At 45.1% G+C, this 16,386-nt stretch overlaps 1 long non-coding RNA gene and 1 pseudogene across 2 annotated transcripts; one reads left to right on the forward strand and one right to left on the reverse strand.

Moving 5' to 3' along the window:
- Nucleotides 1-356: 356 nt before the first annotated feature.
- On the reverse strand, nucleotides 357-2,807 carry LOC310744494 (WD repeat-containing protein 5-like; annotated as a pseudogene). Its single transcript has 2 exons — nucleotides 2,353-2,807; nucleotides 357-1,874 (listed from the first exon to the last, which is right to left on the reverse strand). The product of its transcript is annotated as a WD repeat-containing protein 5-like (transcript).
- A 7,944-nt stretch (nucleotides 2,808-10,751) lies between these two features.
- Nucleotides 10,752-16,075, forward strand: LOC310744775. The gene is made up of 3 exons (XR_014539737.1): nucleotides 10,752-11,610; nucleotides 14,035-14,116; nucleotides 15,731-16,075. It is a non-coding gene; the product is annotated as an uncharacterized lncRNA (long non-coding RNA).
- The last annotated feature ends 311 nt before the right edge of the window (nucleotides 16,076-16,386 follow it).

The raw sequence follows: 16,386 nt of genomic DNA on the forward strand, positions 1-16,386 counted from the left end.
GAAGCAAACCCGGTTCACCAGATTACGAGACTACCGCTCTTAACCACTACACCACGCTGGAGTCCGTTCCACTGTCAAACAGCTCTTACCCACTGGTGGACGAAGGTGGGGGCAGGGGGAGAGGGGCCCCCAGGTGCCATCCGGAGGAGATGATATCGCAGTTGCCCCCTCGGGATGTGCGCCGCTCACCGTGCACCCCGGGATGCACGACACGTGCTGCAAACCCTGAGGATGCACGCCATGTGCTGCACATGTCCCGCGCTGCGTGCTTTCGCCGCTCCAGGTGCTGGAGCATGGAGCTCCACCACTGCTCTTACCATCAGAAAGTTCTTCCTAATGTTCCCCCTCCCCACACAAAAAATCCCACCTTTTTATTGTGCATATGGTAACCCGGTTTGATGTGTAAAATATTGATAAGGGCAGAGGAGAGGGAAGAAAGGGTAGAAAAGGAATATACCAATGTGGAAGTCTGGGGGGGGGGGGGAATAAAGCCATACCATTAGCAAATACAAGCTCATACAATGAGGTTTCCAAGATAAAAAAGTGTTTTTGTTTTGTTTTTTTACGCTGAAATAACTGTAAAGAGTTTGTGAAATTTGCCAGAATATATATTTTTTAAGTAAAAACAAACAAATATCCGCAAGCAAGGACTTTGGAAGACAGGGGTGAACTGGTAATTTGGGGTGGGGTGGAAAGCTTGAATAGGTTTTTACTGTCAAATAACATTTATTGGAGAGCGTGATGAACAGGGTGCGCTACACAGAAGGACAAAGAAAGGGTGATTTAATCACAGGTTCTGGAAACTTGGGTGGGTGGGAAATGAGAAGAGGCAAAAGGCAAAAGAACACTTGTTTGGTCACGTTAAAAAAATTGCCTTTAATAATTAGGCACCATGGCTCTTCTATTTAAAGTTTTATGAACTAGGGCCTACCTGCCTGGATCTTTTTTCTTTTTCTTTAAAAATGTTAATATAGCCAGATTCTTTCTAAGTTTATGACTTGGTGGTGGTTGCTGTTAGGAGACAGAGTTCCCTCCAAGCTTATTCTCAAAGGAGAGAATAGTTAATGGCTTCCCAGGAGGAAAAGCCACCAATTCATCAAAGAAAACAGAACCTTTTTATTATCCCCCCCCCAAAAAAACCCAACAACTATATTTGCCCAGTTAGGAGACTAGCCAAAGAGAGAAGTTTTTTGGGCCAAGACTAGGAGACATCATCTTCTCAATGGTTGCTTTGCTTCCTAGCAAATGGGTCTTCAAAAAACACAAACACAAAATGCCCCCATGTTTTCCAGACAGCCCCCAGCAGTCTCTGAAGTGATGCTGAAAGCATTTTAGCAGTCATTCTTTCAAAGTTCAATTGTTTTGTCATTTTCTAGAGCTGCTGAGGCAATGATGTTCTCTGCCGGATGGCATGCTGTAGAAATCACAACATCTGTATGCCCTGGCAGCTGCTGTACGGTCTCTTGTACAGTTTGGAGGTTCCAAATGTAAACCAGGTTGTCCTGTGAACCAGACGCGATCCACTTTCCACCAGTAACGGAGAAGTTGGCAAAGATGCAGTATTTCTTGTTCTTGTGGCCTTTAGGCACTTTCCTTTGTTGCAGTCCCAAAGCTTAAGAGTGCAGTCCAATGTTGCCGTTAGAATATATTGCCACTGGGAGAGAACTTCACAAAAGACACAGAGGGGTTGTCATCATCGATCAGCGTTTTCAAACACTGTCCTGATGCTGTATCCCAGATTCAGCAGAGGCCATCATAGCTGCTGGACACTATCAGGGAGCCATCATGGTTAAAATGCACTGCTGAAACCGGGTCAGAATGGGCTGGCAGGGTTTTTTGGAATTTCCTGGTTTTGATGTCCTGTGCAATGATTCCTCAGCATCAACTTCGTTGGACTGGTCATGTTGTGCGGATGCCTGATGATCGTCTTCCAAATCAACTACTCTATTCCGAACTTAAAAATGGAAAGCATAATGCTGGTGGTCAACAAAAGAGGTTTAAAGACTGTCTCAAGGCAAATCTAAAAAAAGTAGTATAAATACTGACAACCAGGAAACACTGGCCTGCGAGCGCTCCAGTTGGAGAACAGCCTTTACCAACGGTGTCATGGACTTTGAAGACACTCAAACTCAGGACGCAAGGGAGAAATGTGCTAAGAGGAAGGCACGCTTGGCAAATCCACACCGTGATCAACTCCCGCCTGGAAACCAATGTCCCCACTGTGGAAGGACGTGTGGATCCAGAATTGGCCTCCACAGTCACTTACGGACTCATTGTTAAAAACGTGTTTATGGAAGACAGTCTTACTCGGCTACGAGGGATCGCCAAAGAAGAAGAAGAAGATCCTCACACTCGCACCAAATGATCCTGAGACAATGAGGTTGGACTGTGGGTTGGAATTGCAGCAGAAGATGCAGTTGCTGTGTCCCTTCAGGGTTTTCAAGCATTTCCCCGAGCTCACATTCCAGATTTTGAGAGTTTTGTCATCTGAGGCAGATACAAAAAAAGGTTTGAATCAGATGACCAAGCGACATCAGAGATTCCCAGCTTGTGGCCAGATATGGTCTTCTCAAATTTGCCGTCATAGGTGCCCCAGATTTTTATAAGCTTATCAGCCGAGGAACTGGCCAGCCAACTCCACTGGGACTGAATTTCACTGATGAGACAGCTTTTGTGTGTCCTGCCAGTGTGAACTTCAGGGCACAGTTTGGTTTTACAGAGGCAGGCTTGCTCTGATTGTTTGAAGAGGAGGGTGTTGATGGTGCTCTGGCTGATTCTGAATCTGGCTTCTTCTCTTCCATTGCCATGGCTGTGAAAACTAGCAAGCCAGGAAGGATCTAGGCCCTTGAAGGGATGGAAGAGCAGGGCAATTCAAAGAAGGGAGTCTCCCACTTAAGGCATGGCTAGAGGCTCTACTTTCTCTTCCTCCTACTCTGCCGCTGCTGCCTTCACCTGCACACCTGCTACCAGTTCTTCCTAATGTTAAGTTGGAATCTCCTTCCATGTCTTTTGAATTCATTGGGTTGGGTTCTCCCCTCTGGAGCAGCAAAAAATAATCTTGCTCCATCTTCCATGCTTGAGATATTTGAAGGTGGTCATCATGTTAACTCAGTCTCCTCTCCTCCAAGCTGAATATCTCCAGCTCCTTCAACTGTTCCTCCTAAGTCTTGGTTTCCAGACCCTTGAACCTCTTGGTCACCCTCCTCTGCATACATCCAGCTTGTCAACATCATCCTTAAAATGGGATGCTCAGAACTGAACACAGGACTCCAGGTTTGGTCTGACCAAGGCAGAATAGAGCGGGACTATTACTTCCCTTAACCTGGATGCTATACCTCTGTTGACGTATCCTAGAATTGCATTAGCTTTTTTTTGTTGCTGCATCATCCTGTTGTTTCATGTTAAGCTTGTGGTCTATTAAGAACCCTAAATCCTTTTCACACAGACTACTGTCAAGGTGTCCCCCATCCTATATTTGTGTTGAAGGAATCCTGGATGATAATCCTGGGTGACTTCAGCAGTCACACTGAAGTAAACACCGACAACTGGAAAACACTGGTCTGCGAGTCCTCCAATTGGAGAACAGCCTTTACCAAAGGTGTCATGGGTTTTGAAGACGCTTGAACTCAGGACAAAAGGGAGAAACGCGCTAAGAGGAAGGCATGCTTAGCAAACTCTCACCATGATCAACTCCCACTCAGAAACCTATTTCCCTACTGTGGAAGGACGTGCAGATTCAGAATTGGCCTCCACAGTTACTTACAGACTCACTTTTAAAAACCATGTTTATGGAAGACAATCCTACTCGTCTATGAGGGATCACCAAAGAAGATAGAAGCAGCAGGAGCTGCTGTACCAGATGAGGATATCACGGCCTCTACGGTGACAATGGGATTGTCTATCATTATCATCTGACTTATGCAGAGAACAGGACATAGCTTTGACTTGGTCTTTGCTCCTAGGCCAAACTGCTGGAGCCTGGACTCACGGCAGCAATTCCCCTCTGCAAGAGTGTGGGACCAATTCAGATGGTCCACCCTAGGAATCTTATGGATCCTGGTGGATCCCTGAATGCTCGGGGGGGGGGCTTCCAAGTGGACAGAGCTGTGGTCTATGTGATTGCAGTGTATACCCTTGGAACTGAACCGCCATGTAAGACGCAATTGTACAGTAATAAATAATCTGAATGTTCTCCCTTGCCAACGCTTTGCTCAGCTTCAGAACGGATGCTGCTTCAGTCTGGTTGCCCCATCTCTCTCTCCCCACAGGCTGCATGGAGACAGATTCTGCAAGAAGAGCGTGCCACAAAACTCCGAGACGCTCCGCTTTCAAGGGATGTGACTCTGTCAAAGGATGCCCCCAGAACTTCCTCCTCTTTGCAGCAGGAGCAGCGAGTGCAGATGTTAAAACATCCCAGGTTTGGCACACAACCAGCCTGCCTTTGCCAAATCCAGGTTGTGCTTTTTCTGGTTCAGTCCTGTTTCTTCTGGTTCAATCCGCCTTGAGACAATTGCTTCATTGTGCCGCCTCTAACAGGCTGAGCTGGCGAAAAGATTGTGCCACACACACACGCACGCAGAGGAGTCAGGGTGTGTGTTGGCAGACTGAGGTAACCAGTTCCACTAGGCAGGATGTATGCTTTCAAGACTCGGGGAGGACCAACTCCCCCCTCCAAAAACCAAAGGCAGATGAGCTGAAAGCAGAGGAGTCTGAAGGGAAAGGGTGAGGGGACGGAAGGAGGAAGCCAGTTTCATCCAGTTGAATACACGGAGAAACTCATAAATAACTCACAGAGGTGCTTGAGTCATTGCGGTTCTGCCCTCCAGACGTGCTAGTTGGGTCCTGCACAGATGCTTGGAGGAGAAAAAAATATCTCTAATTTTGAGAAAGGTGTGTGTGTGTGTGTGTGTGTGTGTGTGTGTGTGTGTGTGTTAGGAGTGGAGGAGAAATTCTATTCAGTTCAAAGGCAAACCTACCTAATTCACACTTTCTGAAAGAAGAGGAGTTTGGATTTGATATCCTGCTTTATCACTACCCGAAGGAGTCTCAAAGCGGCTAACATTCTCCTTTCCCTTCCTCCCCCACAACAAACACTCTGTGAGGTGAGTGGGGCTGAGAGACTTCAGAGAAGTGTGACTGGCCCAAGGTCACCCAGCAGCTGCATGTGGAGGAGCGGAGATGCGAACCCGGTTCCCCAGATTACAAATCTACCACTCTTAACCACTACACCACACTGACCATTTGCAAACCGAATCACAGTCCTCCTTCAAAACATTTCCCCAGCCAAGTGATGTGTGCTGAAATGCACATACTAGAGGGAAGTCTGCACGTATCAGTGAAAATCTCACACAAAAATTCATCATATTGGAGGAAATGGCTTGCAAAGAGGCACACATTACTTTAAACTGCATAAAAATGTGCCTGTTGGGAGAAATTCACACTAAAATGCTGGTCAGTGTTTACGGGAATTCACGAAATCGTTGCAGAAATGTGGAGAACTGGATGGAAGATTGGAAGAATGAGGAGACCCGCTCCTGCTAGGTGCTCATGGAAGGTGATGCACCCACAATGGGAAGGGATGGGAGAAGACTGGTGGGTGACTGACTGGGGCACCTGTATCGGTGCCCTGTATCGGTGGGTGGTGCCGAACTGGTCGGGATGGAGAAGCCCTTCTGCAAGTGGCAATTCATTGTGTCAGCCTTTGGTGGGGCACGGCAAGTGCCGTTGCACATTCTGTGCATGGGTCCTGAGCAGGGCTGGATTGAGGTTGGGTGAGGCCCCTAAGCTACTGAAGGTGATGGGGCCCTTTACATGCCCAGCTGTCCTTTGTCAACAACCAATTGCCACTGTTTTTTGTGTTGAATATATGCTACATGATAATTTATGGACCTCATAGGTATCTAAAGCCATTTGCACATAACAAAATATGTATTTTATCAAATAATTGTTGAACTGAAATACAATTAAGAAGTATATTAATAGTGAAATAATTATTAAGCTCTAACTTCAAATGATGGGGGGCCCATAACTTATATCATAGGAGCCTACACAACACAAAATACTGCTGCTGATTAACATTTGTGTGTGTGTGGGGGGGGAGGTTATTGGCTTGTTTTAATTTCTGTATTATTGCATATTTTATATTCACATTTTTTTGCACTTTTCTGCCGTGAACTGCTCAGGGATCTTCGGATGAAGGGCAGTATACAAATATAATAATAATAATTTGGCTATGCAAATGTGCAGCTTTAGATACAGGGTGCTTATTTTGTAAGATGGCATTGCGAATAAAGAATACAAAGTTGTATCCAATACTGTACTTAATCTATGACATGTTTTTGCCCTTTGCAATTTGTATTGCGTTTCCTTTGGACTGAAATGCATGGCCTTCACACTTAATGGTGTGGAATAATGTAATGAACTAGGTAAAATTCCACCCCAGTGAACAGTGAGGCAAATAATGTAGTTTTTGATGGAAGCCGAACTGCAGCAGAAAAGAAACAGTGCTGCAAGTGAAGAACACAGGGCAGGACAAAGGTTAAGACTTTGATGACGATGTTTTGATGATACCAGGAGCAGCAACTTGAAATGAAAACACTGATGCAGCTGCTGGAGGCCATTTTTTCATTTCCAGAGACCCAGGCATATGATCCAGGAATTGCATTCCCGACTGATATCATCCACAGCAGAGCAAGGGATTCCAGTGTTCAACACTTGGCTCACGCGGTCCACCCACGCAGGTCAACATGGCACTCTTAGCTGTGTTTCCCAACACTGTCAAGATGACCTGAGTATGTGGTGACCTGCAGCTATGCATACGGAAGAGATCATGAAACAATGGCACTCATGCAGGCACTGAACTGCTTTCTTTGCAGCCTAGATGGGACTGAGAGCCAGACACCTGTCAGTGGCCTTTGGGAGAACTGGCACACCTTGGAATGTCGCTTGCTTGAAAACCACTGAGGATCCATAGAGTAGAATGGTAGAGTTGGAAGGGACACAAAGGGTTTTTGTTGCTACTTAAATTTGTTAGTCGCTTAATCTTGCCCAGGGTGACCGAAAGCGACTTACAGCCAAACAACCAACCAAACAAACAGACAATAAACTTCACATAGGTACAAGAGGAATGAGAAATACATTAAAAAAACATTCCACATCTAAAAGGTCACAGATAGTTAAAGACCAAAGGCCTGGTTATAGAGGATTTTCAGCTACAGGAATACAAAGATTCAGGTAGCTAGCCGTGTTGGTCTGACACAGTCAAATTAAATTAAAAAAATAAAAAATTGTCCAGTAGCAACTTAGAGACCAACCAAGTTTGTTCTGGGTATAAGCTTTTGTGTGCATGCACACTTCTTCAGATACTCTGAAACAGAAGTCACCAGACCCTAATATATAGTGGGAGGGTGGGGTATTTCTCAGAAGGATAGTAGGAGATGGGTGATCGACTCAATGGGTATAGTAAACCTGTTGACGACTGTTAATGACTGCAATCTGTCCTACAGGAAAAAGCAAGGGATAGTATGCAGAGGACCAAAATTAGCTTTAGCATGTGTAATGAGACAAAAATCCAATATTTCAGAGCACAGTGGTACCTCGGGTTACATATGCTTCAGGTTACATACGCCTCAGGTTACAGACTCCGCTAACCCAGAAATATTACTTTGGGCTAAGAACTTTGCTTCAGGATGAGAACAGAAATCGTGCAGTGGTGGCACAGCAGCAGCAGGAGGCCCCATTAGTTAAAGTGGTACCTCAGGTTAAGAACAGTTTCAGGTTAAGAACGGACCTCCGGAACAAATTAAGTTCTTAACCCGAGGTACAGCTGTATCTGAAGAAGTGTGCATGCACACAAAAGCTTATACCCAGAACAAACCTAGTTGGTCTCTAAGGTGCTACTGGACAATTTTATTTATTTATTTATTTATTAGGAATATAAAGATTACTGTCAAATTTCTTTCTATCAAAACTAAAAGGCTAATCTACATAAGAACACAAAGCAAGCAGAGAGAGAGAAAGAGAGAGAGAGAGAAGATAAAGGACAAAGGGAAAAAATAGGAAGAAGGAAAAATAACAGAAAAAGAGAGCTTTTAATTCTTTATCTGTCAGCTACTGTATATATAGAAATTAGTCAACACATCCACTCCAAAATAACACCCCATGAAACCGCTTTCTATAAACCAACATTATCTCCAATCCTCAAACCCAAACATCATGAGTTCCTTTTCTTTTTCACGCAAAAAGTCCATAAGAAGTTTCCAGTCTTTAGAAAATGTTGACAATGGCTTTTCTCTGATTAAAGTTGTCAGCTTCAACATCTCACCTAAATCCAGTCACTTTAACAGCCCTTCCTCCATTGCTACTAATGATACGTCTTTCCATCTTTGTGCATAGAAAAGTCTTCAACTTTCAATGTTGTCAGGAGGTAATGGAATGGCAGATGTTAGGGCAAGGTGTTCCCCACGGTGTACGGATGCCTTTGCTCGTCAGCCAATTTGGCACCTTTCCCCCATAGCTTGCAGCGCAATAGAAAACCCATTATTTATTATCTCTCAAATAAAAAAATTCTTTCCATGGACCTTTTTAGTCAGCTGCCATTGGAATACTCCCCACATTTCCTACCTTGGGGTTTTCTTGATGAGCTTCCAAATATGCCTCCTTTTCTGCTGCAAGAAAAGGTTGTTTCTGATGATCACTATTTAGCGCAAGCATTGATTTATTGCATCAATATCCCACCTTACCTTCCTGAAAAGGTTATGGCTTCATCTTTCTTCCTCTCTCCTTGGTACCCTACTGGGGCACTTCGCTAATCAGGTCAAAGCTCCTAACATCACCCATGCTGTGCTCCTCTCCTTTTTTTGGTGAAATTGTCCTAGTTTCTGAGCCAGCTTAGCTGCACTGACAACAGCCTGTCCACCAGCCAGGATCCAGCAAGGGAAAGGAGGGGAAATGTTTCCTTAGGACCAGGTCTAAATTCCTCCAGCCATTTGCGTTCCAGGAGGACTTTACTTCCTAGCATGATTTGAGAGATGCTGTCTTCCGAAGAGCTCCTTCTTCAAGTTCAAAAGGTATCAGAAGGCTGTTCAACGATAACTTGCAGAAGAGCTTTCAGCATGGCTGCCCTTGTTCCATGGAACTGCATTCATGACGAGCAAGAACAGGGAGACACTATCTGCACATTCCACAGACAACCAAAGACATTTCATAGAATCATAGTATTATAAAGTTGGGAGAGACCCTAGCTCTGCCCTCAGAAGAAGAAAGAGGACCTTCCTCCCTTTTGTGACCAATCTTTAGCGAGTAGGCCATCTATTGACAAGGTTGGTCAGTCCATGGGTACATAGGAATAAATGGCAACTGTTTACCTATAGAAGCAAAAATTGAGGTGTACCTACACCTGCTACTTCTCCCTGGAGACCACAGTTATTAAGATATATTTTCCCATGGTAGTGTGGCAGTTGTGAGGAAACACTGTTTTCCCATTGCTGAAACCACAATGGGAATTATCCAGCCAAGATGAAATGCCTTTAAGTCTCACCAAGTTCAAGAAGGGACTTAGTCAGCTGTTCAGATCCCTCTCAGGATGCTAATTCATGGGTGCTGCTTGGATTTTCCATCTCAAGTACCCAAATGTCTTGGGATGGCTCCCTACTCCACCTCGGTAATAGACAACTGCATAAAAACCCTGTAAATACTGGCATATTTCCAGTGACTTCTGCTTCAGCTCATATTCCCACCGGATACATTTCAGTTCCCTGTAACCTTTCGTTGCCGGTGGTTTAGCAATTTCGCTGGAACTGAGGAGCAAGTGGGTGGGTCGAACACAGCGCCAGTCATGTCATATGCCTCACAGATTAAATTAAATTAAATTTCACAGGCATCAATGAACGTCTTTAATTAGTGGCTCAGAAATTCAAAACAATAATTTATCCCAATCTGTTGATCTTCGTGTGTGTGTGTCTTACTTGGGCGTGACGTTGGAAAGTGCTTTTCTTCAGAAATGACGCATTGCCGTAACTTGTTGAAAGTTCCATCTGGCTGGACTGCTTGATGCTGGGCTGCTGATAGGAAGCCATTGACTCCACCTCCAGCTTCACAGTTGCTAATCCCATGACCCAATGCAGGGTGCAAGGAAGTGACAGCCTACTAAACTGCTCTTGGTGGATCGTGTCACAGATAATCAAAGGCAGGAAGGGATTCCCTGTTCCTTAGAATTCTCCTTGTGACGTTGTTTGCAGGCATGCGCTTTGGATATGAAAAATCGCTTCTCATCATGTATGGGACATGTTTATTCATTGGAAAGAACCCTGTGGCCCTCTTGCCACCAGCTACAACCAACATCTCCCTCTGGTTCAATCTATTAAGGCAAAGAGTAAAGGCAAAGGCAAAGGTAAAGCTAAAGGGACCCCTGACCATTAGGTCCAGTCGTGACTGACTCTGGGGTTGCGCCGCTCATCTCGCTTTATTGGCCGAGGGAGCCGGCGTACAGCTTCCGGGTCATGTGGCCAGCAGGACTAAGCCGCTTCTGGTGAACCAGAGCAGTGCACGGAAACGCCGTTTACCTTCCCGCTATAAAGCGGTACCTATTTATCTACTTGCACTTAGGGGTGCTTTCGAACTGCTAGGTGGGCAGGAGCTGGGACCGAAAGACGGGAGCTCACCCCGTAGCGGGGATTCAAACCGCCGACCATGCGATTGGCAAGTCCTAGGCACTGAGGTTTTACCCACAGCGCCACCCGCATCCCTTGAAAGTGAGAAACAGTCCTAAAACAGGCCGCAAAACAACACTCAGCCATTCCTAAAAGACATCCCTGTTGTTGTTCTTCTCTGTTTTGCCCAGAGCGCTCTTTCAACAATGCCATCCGTGTGCCAGGTTTGAATGCCAAAGGCTCCCAGGGAGAGGTATTCCTGGCAGTTGTTTCCCCGCAAGGAAACTCCGTTTATATAAAAGCTGGTCACAGCTAGATGCTTGCAAGGCATGTTGATCCAGACTGATGAGGGTTGGTTGGCACCGGACTGGGAAGCTGTCACAGAAGTTTGTTTCACTCAGGCAACACTCCTACACCAAGGTGCTTCTGTTGCATTCCTTTCTTCTGCTACCTTCCCTCTGCTCTTGTCACTCTGCCAGCAAGTAGGAACATAAAGAGAGAGCCTGGCTGCATCACACCAAGCCCTTGCCTGGCCTGGAATCCTGTTTCCCATAGTGGTGGCACACAGAGAAGGGCCTCAGAGGATGATCCTAGAGTCTGGGTCGGTATATATGGGGAGAGGCGGCAGTGGCATAGCGTGCGTTGCCAGTGCCCAGGGCCACACAGAGGCGGCGTGGGAAGGAGGGAAATGGATGGGATACACACGCACGTTCAATTGCCTAACGGCGTCCACGTCACCCAGAAGATCGCAGCCAAAGAGATAAGAAGAGTCGTTCTGTTGTCTGGAGATGTCACTTCCTGGTTCACATGGAGAAGCCATTTTCAACAGAGCCCAGCAATGGAAGCGTGCAGCTGTATTGAGGCAACATCGGGGTTGGAGTTGTACACCTCTAACAAATTTCCACCCGGGGCAACCGCCCCTGTGCCCCACATGCTATGCCACTGAGAGGAGGTCCTTGCGGTATGGCGGTCCTGATCGGTTTCTGAAGGCTTCTGAATGACAGTTGCCAAAATCACAGGAGCGGGGCGTTGCTCTTGGGCTCGCACCCTGCTTGCAGCTTTCCCATGGGCACCTGGTTGTTCACTGTGAAAATAAGATGGTGGACTTGACAGGTCACTGTCCTGATCCAGAAAACTCTTCTTCTGTTCTTATTTTGGGAAATCTGAAGGCAATTACAGTGTTGAGATTTCAAACGATGGCCACAACATACCGTATTTTTCGCTCCTAAAAAGTAAGGGGAAATGTCTGTGCATATTATGGAGCGAATGCGTGGTCCCTGGAGCTGAATTGTCCAGGGGCAAAAAGCAGATCGTGCTTTTTTTTTTTTTTTTAGAAAGAGGGAAGGGGGTGTTGAAACAAAGCTTCAAGCAGCTGATCAGCAAGCAATCGGGAGGGGAGGTAAGGGACTCTAGCGATAAAGGAGGCTGCCTGGGAGGGGGGAGGTAAAGACAGCAAACTTGCAAGGAGAGAAGGCAGGAAGATTAAAGCAATGAGGAGAGAAATTAGAAGGAGCAGCAAAAAACTGCTCCAGCTAAGGAAAAGACACTAGGGCAAACAAGAGGGAAGGGGGTGTTGAAATAAAGCCGCTGAGCAGCTGATCGGCAAGGGATCGGGAGGGACATAAGGGACTCTAGAGATAAAGGAGGCTGCCTGAGAGTGGGGAAGTAAAAGCCCATGGATCCTCAGGATTTTTGCATTGGGTCACCCCAAATTCACCATCAGATCACGTAGCATGTCTGTGGCCACAGCACGAACCACATAAATAATACATCCACTGTTTCACTCAGAATATGTTTTTTTCTTGTTTTCCTCCTCTAAAAACTAGGTGCGTCTTATGGTCAGGTGCGTCTTATGGAGCGAAAAATAATTTGGGTGGGAAGCACCTGCAAATCATCGTTTGTGTATCTGTGTCTAGGAAGTGGTGGAAAATATTGCTCATTGTGTGCTATATTGCTCTCTGTATAATCCTGCTCTTTGTTGATGGACTGGGATAAATACACCACATAGCAAGCTTCCATGTTCACCTTAGTCAATGGATCAGACAGAATTTCAGTGTACAACATGGAGGGGGTAGGTCCTGTTTCTGGGGATCTCCTGTGGCAAAATGCACTTCTGTGCTGTTTGTATTTTCCCGATGGCTGATGGTTTCTAAATTTGACTGATTGGCTGACTGATCTGCTTTGCATGCCAAAAACCAGAGCTCCAGTCTGCAGACAGGGATGGGAAATTCTGAAATTACCCAATGAAGAGCTGCTACCAGTCAGGGTTTACAAAACTGAGCTACCTAGTCTAACTCTGTGTAAGTCAGTATTCTATGCTCCTCCAGAGATGCCCAGCTTTGCCAACCACACAAGTTCTAGTGGAGCCACGGGTCTCCAGGATCTGAAATAGGTCCCTGGCTGTGGATGGAAGGCTTAGCAGAATTTAGGGTGCACATTGTGAACCCGTCAAATCATTTCCGGAGGGGATCAGCCTTGGGCAACTTGTGAGGCTTGATTCTTAGCCTCAGTTCTTCCGATCTGTAAAATGGGAGCCTCAAAAAAATCGTGGGAAGCAAGGTGAGCTAAGGGTGGTGAAATATCCTATATTCTGAACCTTCTATGTGTACAGCGGCTGGCATAACCCACCTCTGATGCCTTCAGTTTGGGAGGAATATTTGGTTGACTATGAAGGAGAGCCAGTTCACAGTCCTTTGGAGAGGAATATGAGCCTTTAATTATTCTGATTCTACAAAGATGATTTATGTGCAATGCTTTCCAGGCACACCTATAACTTGGTTATTATTATTCCTGGCTGCTCTTTTGGATTTTCTTTTTAAGGCAAGGGTTTAATTGCATGTAATAGGGTGGATTGTGAACAGCCCGATAGACATCTGTCATGAGCAATTTGGGCGTGGTAGATCTTGCCTCTGGCAGGAAGGATAAATTAGGTGCTGTTTTGCACTACCAGGCTCTATGGCTACCTCTTTCATGTTTATTAATATTTATTTCTATTTATTAAAATATTTCTCTACCCCACTTCATTGCCAGCAACAAGGCTGGGGTACAGGAAAACAGAGGTACAATAAAATTACAATTCAGCTGCTAGGTCAATGGAAAGCTCAGTTAAAAAAAATAAAATGGCGGTACAAGTTGCAGCACAAGCAGCAAGTGCTGACTGCCACAATTCAGAGAGGAGGCGGTTCTACAGAGAGGGCAGGACTCCAACTCTAAGATTCTACACACAATTTGTGGCCCATCAGACTAAATACAGCTCACCAGCTACATCTGGCATGCTTTTGAACATCTGCATGGAACTGCTGAGGGAGGTTATCTGGAGATTTGGGGGGCAGAGTCATCAGTATACTGATGATATACAACTCAATCCTTTTCCTTCAAATTCAAGGGAGGCTACAGAAGTTCTGAAAACGCCCAGGGGTCTGTGATGGGCTGGAATTGCTGTTGGTCAGGGGCTGAGCCAATGAGAGGTTAGATGCTCATCTTGAGATGGATTACTATCATCTTCTCACCTTGTGATGTGATTTGTACCACTATCATCTTCCCTTGATCATCCTTAAATACTTGTTTTGGGTCTAACTTAGATTTAATGTATAATACCACTCCTCTTTTCTTTGTTTTATTTGAGGTTGGTTATAAATTCCATTCCAATTCTTTTATTTAGCAACACTTTTCTATGTCTTTTAGCCACATGAGTTTCTTGTAGGCAAAGTATATCCAAATTTTGTTTTAAGTTTGCATGTTCACTTTTATTCCTTTTTGTTTTACTATTTAAAACATTTACATTCCAAATTAATATCTTGAGATCAGCAATTCTGATATTTATCTTTTAATTAGAATCTTGTTTCTCTCTTCTTGAATACCTGTAATATCTTTGGACGTTTCCTCTTCCTCACCTCCTGTTGCTCCCTGTCCCCCTACCATTGGTTTAGCTTTTCCTCTTTTTTATATCTCCTCCAAAACTTCTGTGCCTCGTCCACGTCTCTGCATCTCTGTTTCTCATTTTTGTATGTAAAAGAAATTCCTTCTTGGACTTCTCATCTATAAGGTATTTTACTGTTTCTCGAGGGCATCTGTTCAAAAGTTATAGTTTATGCATTTTTTTTAAAGAAGACAGGCTGGAATTTCCTTCAGAATGATAATATTATTTCCTCCAATTTGTAATCTGTTTTGGTAGTTGGTTTGTATTATTCTGTCTTTAATTGATCTTGAATTAAAAACCATCTGTCTCCTGGTAATTTCCTAATCTTTGCAAAATTTGAATTAACGTGATAGATCCTGTCAATTGAACCATCCAGCTCCTCCTCCTGTATCCCTAACCATTCAGACAATGTGTTAATTAAATACTCTTTTACATTCTCCTCCTCTTCCTCTGGAACTCTAAAAAGTAAAATCATCTCCCACTGCTTCATTTCCTAAGCCGCTATTGCATCCCAGCTTGTTTCCTGAGTGGCACAGACAGGTATGAGGTTAAGATTAAAACTGACCAGGAAAACACAAGGGTGTTTCGAAGAGGAACTGTTGCAATCAATCAATCAATCAATCAATCAATCGGTCTCAGAGTCCTAAATATTCTGAACCTTAATTTGCAGCAGACTGACAATGTATACTCAAATTGACAGATATTACTGAAAATGACTGAAGCATGTAGCTGTCTCAAGACCCCTTCCCAGCCCCCAATGTTTTCCCTTTCCTTTTTTTTCTTGGAGGAATTTAGGTATACTCTGTGTATGCAGGCATGTGTAAGGGATGCTACCCTTCTGAGTGTGATCAGCTCTCCATTGGATGGAGGGGACAGGGGAGAGAAAATCATCATATAAAAACAATGGCATTTGGAAAGGGAAAAGTTGAAGCGTAAAGGTTGATTCCTAGAGAGAAAGGCAGACCACACAGAAAGCAATGTCTAGAATCTTCATTAAGTTCTCTACAAGTGCTCTCAATTCAAATGGAAGCCCAGCTGCCCTGCAGCTGCTCTTTGTGGTACTGGGAAAGCAAGAAGCACTGCTCCTGCTTGCCTGCCTTTTCTGAAGATCTTCTGGGCATGCCAATTCTCGGTCTCACTGCCTTGCCATGTTGTTTTTTAGCATGGACAGGAGATGTTGGCTGGGTACCATCTTTGGATTGATACGACCGCTGCAGCGTCTAAAAACCTCCTCGCTGGCCGCCACCGCAGCGTTTGAGACAGCCACGTCCAAGTCACCCTGAAGGTCCAGGAGAGCTGCAATGGAAGAAGGAACATGAGAACCACAGCAGAGTCCTCCTGGATCAGGCCAATGTCCTGCGTCCTGTTCTCACAATGGACAACCAGATGCGTCAACAGGAAACCCATAAGTGGGACCCGAGCACAAGAGCCTGGTTCCCTCCTGTGGTTTCCTGCAACTGGTGCTCAAATGCATTTCTGCCTCCAACTGTGGAGGCAGAGCAGAGCCATTGTGTGCCAATCCTCTTTCAAAGCCATCCAAGTTGGTGGCCATCGCTCCCTCCTCTTGTAAGTTGCCCTAAGAACAAGGTTATAAACCACACATAGATATTTAAAGAGATAAATTCAAAAGAGGGACAGGGCTACATCTTGTCAGGAGCGAATGCCTCTCATGATAAGGCCAGAAGGAGCTGCCTGGAACAGTTAGGTCCATCAGGTTGCTGAGCTCAGTATTGTTTACGTGGAAGAGGTTTCCAGGACTGGCTGTTTTTTGATGCGGAGATGAGGAGGATTGACACACACAGACCCCCCCCCCCTTAC

The sequence above is a fragment of the Podarcis filfolensis genome (assembly GCF_964270895.1).
Source record: "Podarcis filfolensis genome assembly, chromosome: 11".
Classification (NCBI taxonomy): domain Eukaryota; kingdom Metazoa; phylum Chordata; class Lepidosauria; order Squamata; family Lacertidae; genus Podarcis; species Podarcis filfolensis.